General features: G+C 33.9%; 1 protein-coding gene across 2 annotated transcripts in view; it reads right to left on the bottom strand.

Annotated features, from left to right (window-relative positions):
• LOC139516430 (selenoprotein N-like) overlaps nt 1-9911 on the bottom strand; it is a 36042-nt gene extending 26131 nt beyond the window's left edge. For both annotated transcript variants that reach the window (XM_071306535.1, XM_071306534.1), the window contains exon 1: nt 9735-9911. The gene's annotated coding sequence lies outside the window, so the exon portion shown is untranslated. The remainder of the gene's footprint in view (nt 1-9734) is intronic.
• Between the last annotated feature and the right edge of the window lie 2406 nt (nt 9912-12317).

The following is a 12317-nucleotide window of genomic DNA, read 5'->3' as shown; positions in this document are numbered from 1 at the left end:
GATTGGATAGATGCGTTCCACATAGTCACCAAATTTTGAATTATTTAGTGAAAGACATCATCTATATAGCGAAAAGTAGAGTTAAAGGATATTGCTAACTTCTTATCTTTCTTCCTCCTAAGAAGTTCCTGCATGAAGTCAGCCTTATAATAATAAAGAAACAAGTCGGCAAGTAGAGGGGCACAGTTTGTTCCCATTGGAATGCAGACAGTCTGTTGAAAAACATGTCCTCCGAACGTAACAAATATGTTGTCAATCAAGAAATCAAGCATCTTGATAATATCAGTTTCAGAGACTTTTTTGTTCGAATCAGAGTTATCCTTTACAAAGTAGGATTTATCCCTCCCTAAGACAAGATACTTGTATCTACGTTGGCCATTCTTTTTTAAGAAGCAAAGCAATACCAACTCTTTCAATTTGTCTTTTAGTTTGGAATGTGGAATACTAGTGTACAGAGAAGAAAAGTCAAATGTTTTAATACTGTTACAAGATGAAAGAGAGTTAGATTGTATGTACTCTAAAAGATCTTTGGAATTTTTAAGTATCCACATCTGATTCACGCCCCCTCAGTTTTCACAATAACTTTGAAGCCCGTCTTTGATTGCTGATAAAATAGATGTTAATAATTTAGAAAGAGGTTTCGATGAACACTTGGAAGACCCAGCAATATACCGTTGTTTGTAAGGACACTTATGTAGTTTAAGTATCAAATACAGTGATGGCAGATCCAGTATTTAATCTTTGGTTGAAATTCCAAAGGAACACAGAACAGACCTATGATTATCCAGGATTTCCTCTTTGGTAAGTGTCGTGAGGGTATATGTTGAGTTTCCAAGTGAATTGTCAATACCTAATTCGTTTATCAAGCAGTTAATGTAATGAGTTTTACATACAAAAACGATGTTGTTTGGGGCTTTATAATATCTGCGGGGACAACAACATTATTTGTCATGGAAGTAGGATAGGTGTTTTGCAACATTTGGGTCTTTAAAGATTGACGTAGCATGGGCATTGATAGACCCATTCAGTTTCTTAATTCTGATTTGTATCAACGACCTGACTGCTTTAATCCATTCGGAAAGAGTGTCTACGTCTTCCTTCTCGCGCTTAGCCCATTGCCTGGCATATTGCACTTAAAAATGTAGATATCAGAACAGAACTAAGGCCAAAAATCTCTTTTTTATTTCAGATATAAACATGGGATACATGTATAAATAGATAAAAAAAAATAGTCCAATGTACAACATTTAACAAGGAGGAAAACCTATACCATAAAGTCGGCTAAAAAAGGCCCCGATACAAAAAAAAAAATTAAAACGATGCAACTGACGGTTATATTTTTATAACTTATGAATTATGTATTAAAGAAGAAGAAAAAATGACAGATCTATATAACCAATCTACTTCAGGCACCTGACGTTGGACCGACACAAAAATTGCGGCGGGATTAAACACGTGAGCCCCCAACCCTGTCCTTAACCAATCTCCCATGCAGAGTTGTCGGTCCTTGCTCTCTCTCAATTGAGAGAGAGCAAGGACCGACAACTCTGCATGGGAGATTGGTCCTTAACCTGGGACACTAGTGTAACAGCACAATGTGATAAAAAAAACCTGTAAGTTGCAAATGGCTCAACTCAAAATGTTGGTACAGGGCACAAAAACCATATACAATATCGACAAAGGAGTAATTTTAGTAACTGATAGCTATTTCAAAGCGAATTACAACTAAGAGGTAAATCATATATCTAAAGTATAAATCAGTATATATCCAATGCTTTTAGGTAAAGATGTAATAAAACGCATGAACTTGTGCAATGCCAAATATAAACAGAATCGAGAGGATGTACGGTATTATGAGTTCTCATAAGTGTGCATATATTGAAATAATGTTAAGTGATTAACCGGTACAGCATAACTTATTATATTGTAGCCATTTTTTTTTATTCATGAAAGAATTTGGTAAAGGGTGACTGGGAAATATACTTTTAGATATGGTCACTTTGGTTTTTTTTCCAACCGGTGTCATATATGGTATTTTGAACCGCTATGGTAATTTGAACCCCCATGGTAAATTGACCCCCCTTGTATGGAAAATTGAACCCCCATGGTAAATTGACCCCCTGTTTTTTTCATCCTAGATGATTATTAGAACATTATACATTATTCTAAAGCTTATCATAGATTAAAAAATCATTCATACAAGGAAAAAAATCATTCATACAAGGAGGGGAGGTACATTTTCCATGCTTAATTAAAAGAAATATCTTTGCTTGGTATAAATGCTCTGAAGTCTTTACCAACAAAATGTTATTCAAAACACTTATTGGCACATCATAATTAGATCATATGAAGCTTGAATGCTTTAATTATATATATAGGGGTAGTTTTGATTTTCAATGGTAAAAAAGGGGGATGGGGTCAAAATACCATGTCAAAGTAAAATTTAAAAAAATATCTTTTCCAGAGACTTAAATACATACAAACTACTTATTGGTGTATTTTAACTACATAAAAGAGTTAGAATTGCCAGACTGTTGGAAATTAAAGGTCTAGAGAAGGGGGGATCAAAATACCATGGCAAAGTAAAATTTTCAAAATATCTTTTCCAGCAAGTTTAATAAATACAAACTACTTATTGGTGTATTCTAACTACATAAAAGAGTTAGAATTGCCAGATTTTGTTGAATTAAAGGACTAGAGTAGGGGGATTTCAATATACCACAGGTGGGGGGTAAAAAATACCATGTTAAAGTAAACTTTTTTCAGAGCATCTTTTCCAGCAAGTTTAATACATACAAACTACTTATTGGTGTATTCTAACTACATAAAAGAGTTAGAATTGCCAGAATTTTTTTTAAATAAAAGGTCTAATATAGGGATTTCAATATACCGCAGGGGGGTAAAAATACATGGCAAAGTAAAATTTTCAAAATATCTTTTCCAGCAAGTTTAATACATATAAACTATTTATTGGTGTATTCTTACTACATAAAAGAGTTCAAATTTCCAGAATTTTTTTAATTAAAGGTCTAGATAAGGGGTTCAATATACCGCAGGGGGTCAAAATACCATGGCAAAGTAAAATTTTAAAAATATCTATATACCCCCTACTATAGACCTTGAATTTTGCCTTAACATAGTAATAATACTCTAATTAGTAGTTTGTATGTATTTAACATGATGAAAAAGAGATTTTGAAAATTTTACTTTGCCATGGTATTTTGACCCCCATGCGGTATATTGAACCCCGTCGATAGACCTTGAATTTAAAAAAATCAAGCTATTCTAACCCCTTTACATAGTAATAATACTGTAATAAGTAGTTTGTATGAATTTAACATGCTGGAAAAGATATTTTGAAAATTTTACTCTGCCATGGTATTTTGACCCCCCTGCGGTAATATTGAACCCCCTACTAAAAACCTCAAATCAAAAAAAAAATAATAGCCAACATATTGAAAATTAGATTATCTGCAATACTATTTATCTAAAACAGGGGGTTCAATATACCGCAGGGGGGTTCAAAATACCATATGTGAAAAATGACCCCGGGGTCATTATACCGCATGGTAATTTGACCCCGGGTTAACTTTTTAGGGGGTTCAAAATACCATATGACACCGGCAGTAAAACCTGACCGAAGTTGGCCACCCGTTTAGATGTGTGGGATGTAAAAGTACGCAGTCACGTCCAGTCCGAATCGGAATATAAGATCCAATGTCTTGTGAAAAGAGAGTACTATGCTAACTACACTGTACGAACCCCTGCAAAAAGTTTATGAGAGGTCCATAAATGACCTGTTGAAAGGCAACATTTGTGTCCTTATTCAATATACCTCATTTTATCCAGTGGCAGTCCAAACTTCCCTAACGTAATTCCGGAGGGCCTCCTTCCAGGACCTACATTTAGTATGTGTTGCTACTTTGTGCTGATCCTGAACATGCATGACATATTTGCAAGTGAACGTTAAGCAACTAACAATCAACCATTACGTACGCATGTCATTAACAAATAAAGGGGTCCAGAAATTGTTCAGTATACCAAATGCGAAACGTTTCATTTTTTATTGCTAACTATCAGGACATGAAAGAAGAAACACAGCAAATGTCTAAGGTGAGGTTTATGATTGATGCTTTGCTCATCTGCATAATTGACCCATGACGCCAAGGGTAACTGGGGAATATAAATATGGTCCCTTTGGTCTTCTCCGAAATAAGTAAAATTTGAATGAAATGCATATGGGTGGGTATAGACTTTAAGGTGCTTATAATAACCAGAATGACCAATCATTTAGATTTTGGCACCACAGTAGAAAGACTGTAATAATCGAGGAAATTAAGCATAATCTTTTATACCTTAAAAATTAAACAAACAGAAAAAAACATAATTGAAAAAGCAAACCAGTTAATATGAAGAATTATCTCTTCATTTTTATATCTTCACATAATTTAAGTAAATGTTGATGACTATTAGTTACATGTTTATTGTATACACATATATTCTTTAGCCTTAATGTAACTCTATTGTAATCTGTGACCCCGAGAACCCGCCTCGGAGATTCAGGCCAAAAGGCTTAACCTATAACCCATTGATTGTTTTTGATTGCTGTCTATATAAAAAAAAATGTAGTACTGAAATACCTCTTCACAAGAGACCAAACGAAACAAAAATGAACAACTATAGGTCACCGTATGGCTTTCAACAATGAACAAAGCCCATACCTCATAGTCAGGTATAAAACACCGAAATGACAAATGTAAAACAATTCATACGAGAAAACTACCGACCCAATTTATGCACAAAACAGTAAACAAAAAATATATAACCACTGAATTTCACGCTCCTGGTTTTGGACAGGCACATACAGAGTATGGCGGGATTAAACATGTTCAGTTAGCGGGCACTCAACCCACCACCTAACCATACATTAAATGTCGTATGGTAAACACTTTCAAAAATACTATCATATTAGAAATCGGACGTGTGTATCTGTATGCTTAGCCATATTTGCACCTGTCGGGTTATTGTATTTTCCTACCTTTGATAACTATTCCTACCAATTACACTTTCGAATTTCGTATACATAAGGATTTGTTTACATGTACAAATTTCCTCCAAGAGTGTAACGACAATATAACGGATATTATGGGTTGCTGTCTGCATGTTATGGTGGTAAATTATTATTTTCAAACATGCATATTGGTTATCATAATACCAAAGCATAATTTAATATATGCAAAATTCATTGAAAAACGCAATATTGTGTCAACGAAGCGTACAGTATAAAAAGGTGTAACGAAACAAAGGTGTATTAAGCTTTGAATATTTAAAAATACCAAGCACGTTTTATCATTGATATCGTCGTGCGTATTTTGATGTTTGCATATCACCGTGTATCATCGTACAGCGGATATAGGTACTAACCAAGCGGGCGTGAGCGATTTTGATCTTACACGGTAACAAAAAATCTTTGTTTTGTTCACATAATATCAATGTCAACTTCAATCTAAACATAATTGCTGTTTTAAGAAATGATATGGTCGTAGGTTGATGATTAGAGATGTCTCATTATTGAGGGCCCTCATGGGGTTTTTGATTATGTGATTACTTGGCCGTTTTTTTAATGATTATTTGATTATTAAGCCAAATATTTCATGATTATTTGATTACCTAGGACTGTATTTTTAGTTTATGATTATTTGATTACTAAAGATAAGCGAATATTTAATGATTATGTGATTATATTGGCAAAAAAATGGTGATTATGTGATTACTAGGACCCCCCATGAGGGGCCTCATTATTTTCCCACAACAAGAAGGATTACTAAAAGCATGTGCAAATACTTGTAAAAGCAGGGCCGTAACTAACCTCTTTTTATAGTGAGGCAAATATATATTAATAAAAAAATTTGGGCGAGGGGTCTGGGTGGGGGGGGGGGGGGGGGGGGGGGGGGGGGCGCCCCCATAAGCTCTGAGAAAAATAGCTCAAAATCGTGCATTCTAAGCGTTTCCCAGACTCTTTCTTGCATTGAAACGGTTTAATTAATTTTTAGATATTTTTTCGACAATCAGGTCCCAAAGCAAAAACAAAGATTCATTGTAAATTAAGACTTTTAGGTATCAGAGACAACATTAAAAGACCGATATGTAGGATAAAGCAAAATTCGTAATTCTCATAATTATTAATACCGTATCTGTCTGTCTGTTCTTGTCTTGTATTGTGATTAGACGTTGGTGATTTTTCTTATTTAAATATAGTGACATTGCAGTATTATACTTTAAGTACAAGTACTGCTCAAGTCCATACTAGGGACCATCTTCACCTTGTTTTACGATCTTTTACGGTATTAATGATTCTTTAAACGTATTGTTGAAGAACTATCAAGATGAAGAGCAGGAACACAAACTTTGACCATTGATCATTTGTATTTTTCTATGCATTGACTTTGTGTGCGATTATGTCCCCATACTCCTTTATTATCTGTTAAACGGTCGCAACACGACTTAATGCAAGTTTAACCTTTCGATGTAAAAGGTCATATATGGCAATACCTTGTTTTTTTTCTTCAAATTATTTGATACCGTGAAATATGTGACCTTATTTTAATTCAAACCATGTCAGCTATCTAGTTTTATTTACAATAAAACAAACTTTTTTGTATTCTTTGATATCAATTTCAATTATCCATGCAGAAAGGACAATTTTTTTTTTGTCCACGGAGTAACTTCGCATGTTCTTAAAATATATTTCTCGCACAATTCTGGACATCGGTGGACATGCAACATTGCAAAACCACGTTTACAAATGAAAACCAACGGTCAGACTATAGTCATAAAGTAGGACAATAAATGAACAAAAGACAAACCCGGAACACAGAAGTACAAACAATAGACCATCAACTCTGAAAACTAAAAGGAAAATAGAAACATGGATAACGAAAAACATCCAGGGGATACACCAGAGAGTGAAGAGAACTTGCTTCTTGCAAGACACTTTCCGTGAAAACAATTTGATATGAAAACAACCTTTTGTTTCATTTTTTTTTAAATAATTTTTTACATGAGGCATTGCCTCATTTGCCTCAATGTAGTTACGGCCCTGAAAAGAAGTTGGCCCTCGTCTCATCCGATATAATTCTATATTCATTGCAACTTTTTTTTCTGATAGAAGGTCAATGTGTGTGTGTAATAAGTATAGCTGTTTCAATAATTGGCATTGAAATCTTTCATACATATGTTATTATTCGATATTTTATCCCTAAAGATGCGTTGTGTACGGTGTTTAGCTGACCACATAAATCCTTATGTACGGTGCATAGTTAAGTTGTTGTACACCCAAAAATTTTATTTTCATACTCGTTTATTACCAATACAGTTTCAAGGAATGAGTACTCGTTTATTACCAAAACAGTTTCAAGGAATGAGTAATCACAGGTAGGTTTATGATTAGTAACTATAACTGTAGCCCTGTATTAGCTAGGCTTCTTTCAGATAAAACATGTAAATGTCTCAACAACTGTATCGAAATTGAAAGTGGGTGTTGACTTTCACAACTATTTGCGCATGAATAAGTTAATTGTTCTTATTTGAATATCAAAGTTGTTTTATGAATAGGAAAAATCGATGCAAAAATTATTTGGGAGCAGGAATTTCAAATGTTGAAAAATGTTCATTGAATATTGATAAAGCAAAACAAAGATCTTCGTTACCTTGTAAGGTCAAAATTGATCATCCCCGCCTGGTTAGTACCTATATCCGGTGTACTGATGATACACGGTGTATATAAAAATGTTACACATTTGAAAAACATTTTAGTAACTAATGAGTATTATGGCAAAGAATATATTGGAGCAAAATACACCTTATCGCTAATCCCGGCTGACCCGGCCGCTTGAACTTTTGACACATACAACAATCGCTTTTCCATTGTGGCGTCAGATATTTTGTTTTATGACGTCAAAATGTTACGAGAACCTGTGTGATATCCAGTAATGGCGGACAAATAGCGGAAAGGTGTATTGTGACCGGCAGTTCCAACCCGGTAGCAGACGATCGATACACCAGTGAAAACTATTACAGAAGCAACAATATAAACACTTAGTTTTATAAGGTCACCAGCTAAGCATATTTAAGCTATTTAAGACACCACCATGCACTCCCGTAAACTTGTATGCTTTAATTATAGTGTATTACAAATGTTCCATTTGTAGAATGTCAAATAAATCATCATTGAAACTTTACTCGGTTTGATTCTTTAAAATCAGAGAACTCGGGAATAGTGATTCCCATGACATTGGGGGCTCGTCCGGTGATCTTAAAAGAATTTTATTTGTAAAAACAGTGTGAAAATTTATTTTTCTATAGTTTGGAAATAAATAAAATATTGCATGCTGTAAAATTGGAATTTTATATTGTACAAACTGAACATGGCTTCAGCTAAAACGTTTTTCTCAACTCTAAGCTTAGACATTTTGGACCGGAGGATAAATATATTGAGCAAAAAAGTTCAACACCGTATAGCAAACAAGTTTACGAGTTTGCAGGGGATGAAATATCCTCGTGTATTGTATTTTCGACTACTAACATATTTTTCCGAATTTCCCTGTTATATGTTTGAACATAGTCATACCTAATATTTTGAGAGTCGCTAGTATACTTGTGCATGAAATAATTGTATCGGTAATATTTTTCGATCTTTAATTTATTTTTTCATTTGAGTTCATTAGATTGATGGCACCTTTGTTGACAAAAACAAGCGTCTTGTGTTTTCGACCTATCTAAAAAAAAAACGGGTCAAAAGTCGGAAACAACATGTCGTTCAAATCCGGAATTGGTTATAAATTTGATACTAAAGTTTATATCAAAGTGTTAGAGGCGATCAAACTTATAACTTAAAGAATTAAATGGTTAAATATACAACTATAAGAGATATAAAATATTATTTTGATGTCTTTTTTGGACATGTTGTACACATTTCAGAATGAGGCACTTTGGAAGCGTATATGGTCTTGTATACATTCATGTTTTTGTTAAATACTTTGGTTAATCCATTGTGAAGTGAGGTTGGTGAGTATTGTCTGTGATTTCCACTGACACTGTTTTTTCTGTAAATAAAATTTAACTGATATTTTATTTTTTCGGTAAAAAGCTGTAAGGAGCATGCGTTTTCCGTATTCAAATTAACTTCAAGTATTACAACTAACCACCTGACAGTCATGTGACTCAATGACCTTGAAGTTAACTTTGCATGCAAAAAGACCTGCCATAAGTTTAGAAAATTCGTTTATTTTAGTCCGATTCTTTTGGAAGCTAAAACTAGCATTAGTGAAAAGGGTACAAAAATGTGATATCAAATAAAAAAACGTAAATACTTAATATAATAACTTTATTTGAAAAATCTTCACCGTATCATTTGCTATACACCTTATCGCTATTCCCGGCTGACCCGTCCGCTTGAACTTTTGACGTCAACAACAATCACTTTTCCATTGTGGCGTCAGACATTTTGTTTTATGACGTCAAAATTTTACGGGAACCTGTGTGATTTCCAGCAATGGCGGACAAATAGCGATAAGGTGTATTGTTACTAAGTATAGCAGCCGAATATGACGTCATGCGGGCATGCGCAGCATACGGGAAGTGAAAGTAGAATTAGGTCGAAAACGTCAGACCGTCAAAAACACAATACGAGACGATAGATGTAAGAAAAATACACAAACAAAACACAAACTTACCTTTAAAGTCGGAAAAAAGAAACACAATATCCGTACAGATAACACACACACTTCATTGTCAAGAATGAATGCACATTCACAAGACTAACCGAACAGTTGGTTGATAGCCATGATAATTTTAACGGTACAGTTTCTGAACAAACACGTCCTTTGTGCACAACGTGAAAACGCTGTCGGTTGGCGGTATGACGTTAACGTAAAAGATCACGTGACCGGTGATACGCTACAATTTGATGTGGGTCAACAAAATAAAATGAATTAAGGTCACATTAGTTTATCATTTTATTCAGTTTTCAATGGTCTGTTGTTAGAATTCAAGATATCAGGCAGCTAAAGCATTGTCTGATGAAGTTAAAAACAAAGCTAAATTCTTTTTATTCTTCAAAAGAAACTCCTGTATAAAGTTTTTTCTCTATGAAACAAAGGAACAAAATAAGTTCAGATTGGCATGCCGATTGTTTGTTAAAAAATTCCTCGAAACGTTACAAATATGTTGTCAATGAGAAATTTAAGCATGCTGATGAGGTGATCAGTACCAGATATGAGGGGGAGGACAGGGGGAAGGGAGACAGGGAGAAAGGGGTAGGAGAAAGGAGAGGAAGGTTGGGAGAAAGGAGAAAAAATAAAATGTCTCTCCTTTTAAAAAATGATCTAATATTTCAAGAAAAAATATCTCAAAAGGGGATGTTTTATTCTAATGGGAGAAAGGAGAACGGGGGTAGGAGAAAGGAGAAGAGGGTGGGAGAAGGGAGAAGGGTACCCCCTGTCCTCCCCCTCAGATATTTATTCCTCGAATCACTGGTGTTTTATTTTTACAAAGTATGAATATTCCTTCCTAAATTTTTTATGAAACACTTTGACTAGTTCTTTCAATATTGCTCTTTTAATTTAGAATTGATTATACTCTAGTGTAAAAGGGTCCGTGTAACAATTCAAAGTTTTAAAAAGTTTTGAAATTTTAGATTTTTGGATTTTTGATCAAAGTTTTAAAATATCAAAATTTCAAATTGTGTAAAAAATTTGAAATTTTGAAATTTTAACCAAATTATTAAAATATTAAAATTCTAAATATCGTTTATAAATTTGATAGTTTAGGAATTTGATCAAACTTTTAAAATACTAAACTTAACGTGCAATTTTGATTATTTCACTTTTTGAAAGTTTGATTTTTTAAATTTAATATGATTAATATCAAAAATAGAAAAGGGGCAAAAAGAGGGGTACCTGTAAACACTGATGTTAACACGGCTCTGATAACAATCATTCTTAGTTATAAATAAATAGCACGAAATATATCAAATCATTTTTAATTACAAAATAAATAATGAAAAGAAGAAGTCGGGTTTTTAATGAAACATATTATACATCACATGGGATAACAGTATCCGGAAATTTTAAGGTTGTGCATCTATCAAAAAAAAATTAAACCTATTTAAACCGGAATCAAATAAGTTGATTTAAATCTCTTATATAAGGTTAGCGTTTGAGGTCAATAATTCAGAGCTATTTGGTGTTCCCAGTGCCAAACATTTAGAAGTATCAGTGAAAACTGACCAACTCGCAGTAAACCAAATAGTATTATTCGCCTTTTTGATGTTCCCGATGAAGGTAGATCCAGAAAAAGCGCTTCGGTCGCATGCAACTTTAAACGTTTTGTTTTCTTTTTTATCGATTGCATGACGATAATATATTGCCTTTTATGATTCATTTCAGTTCCAAGAAATGATACGGAAGGAATACTTAATGTATAGTGTCGCAATGAAAGTTGTGTTAGGCGTGCTTCAGCTGGCCCCTAGACAAAAAAGTGTACTGGTTCAGTGATTATAGACGTCATACTAAACTCCGAAATATAACAATGAACTAAAATTTAAATCGTACAAGACTTAAAAAGACAGAGGCTCCTGAATTGGGACAGTCGCACAAATGCGGCGGGGTTAAACATGTTTCGTGAGATCACAACCCTCCCCTATACCTCTAGCCAATAAAGAATGAAAAACACACAGTAATACGAACAGTAAAGCGCACTTGAAAAGGAAATACAAGTCTTATGTCAGAATAGGAAACAAAAGAAACTAATCAAAATGACAATGATAATAAATTAACAAAGAACTACACTACATATAAAGCTAGCAGTTACTGCCATACGCCAGCTCCAGACCTCAATTAAACTAATTGAAAGGTTTTATATGTCTTCATTATGCACACTCTCTCCCTGTTGCATTTATTGCTAATTTGTTCCGGAACATTCATGAAATATTTGTCACTGGCAACAAAAAAATCGCCATTTTAAAATAGGTTGTTTACATACAAATTACGAAGAAACGTAGGATTCAACTCCCTAGGACAAAGTAGCCCTTATAGATGGATTTTTGTATGTTTTAACTTCACTTTGGCCAAACACCTCTTCAATTGTTTCGGTTCTTATTTTTCTTGACTTTCAGATTTCAGTTTCAGCGTTCCGTAGGGGAATTCTTTACTTAAAATTCAGCGTTTTACATTGTACTGTTTTTTGAGAGCAAACTTTGGTGTACGGCCAAAAATGAAAAAAAGAACATCATGCAGCTGACAGTGTGGCTTCTTTTT

Source organism: Mytilus edulis, chromosome 3 (genome assembly GCF_963676685.1).
Source record: "Mytilus edulis chromosome 3, xbMytEdul2.2, whole genome shotgun sequence".
Taxonomy (NCBI): domain Eukaryota; kingdom Metazoa; phylum Mollusca; class Bivalvia; order Mytilida; family Mytilidae; genus Mytilus; species Mytilus edulis.
Note: the sequence above shows the minus strand (reverse complement) of the source record. Positions and strands in the feature narration are given on the sequence as shown.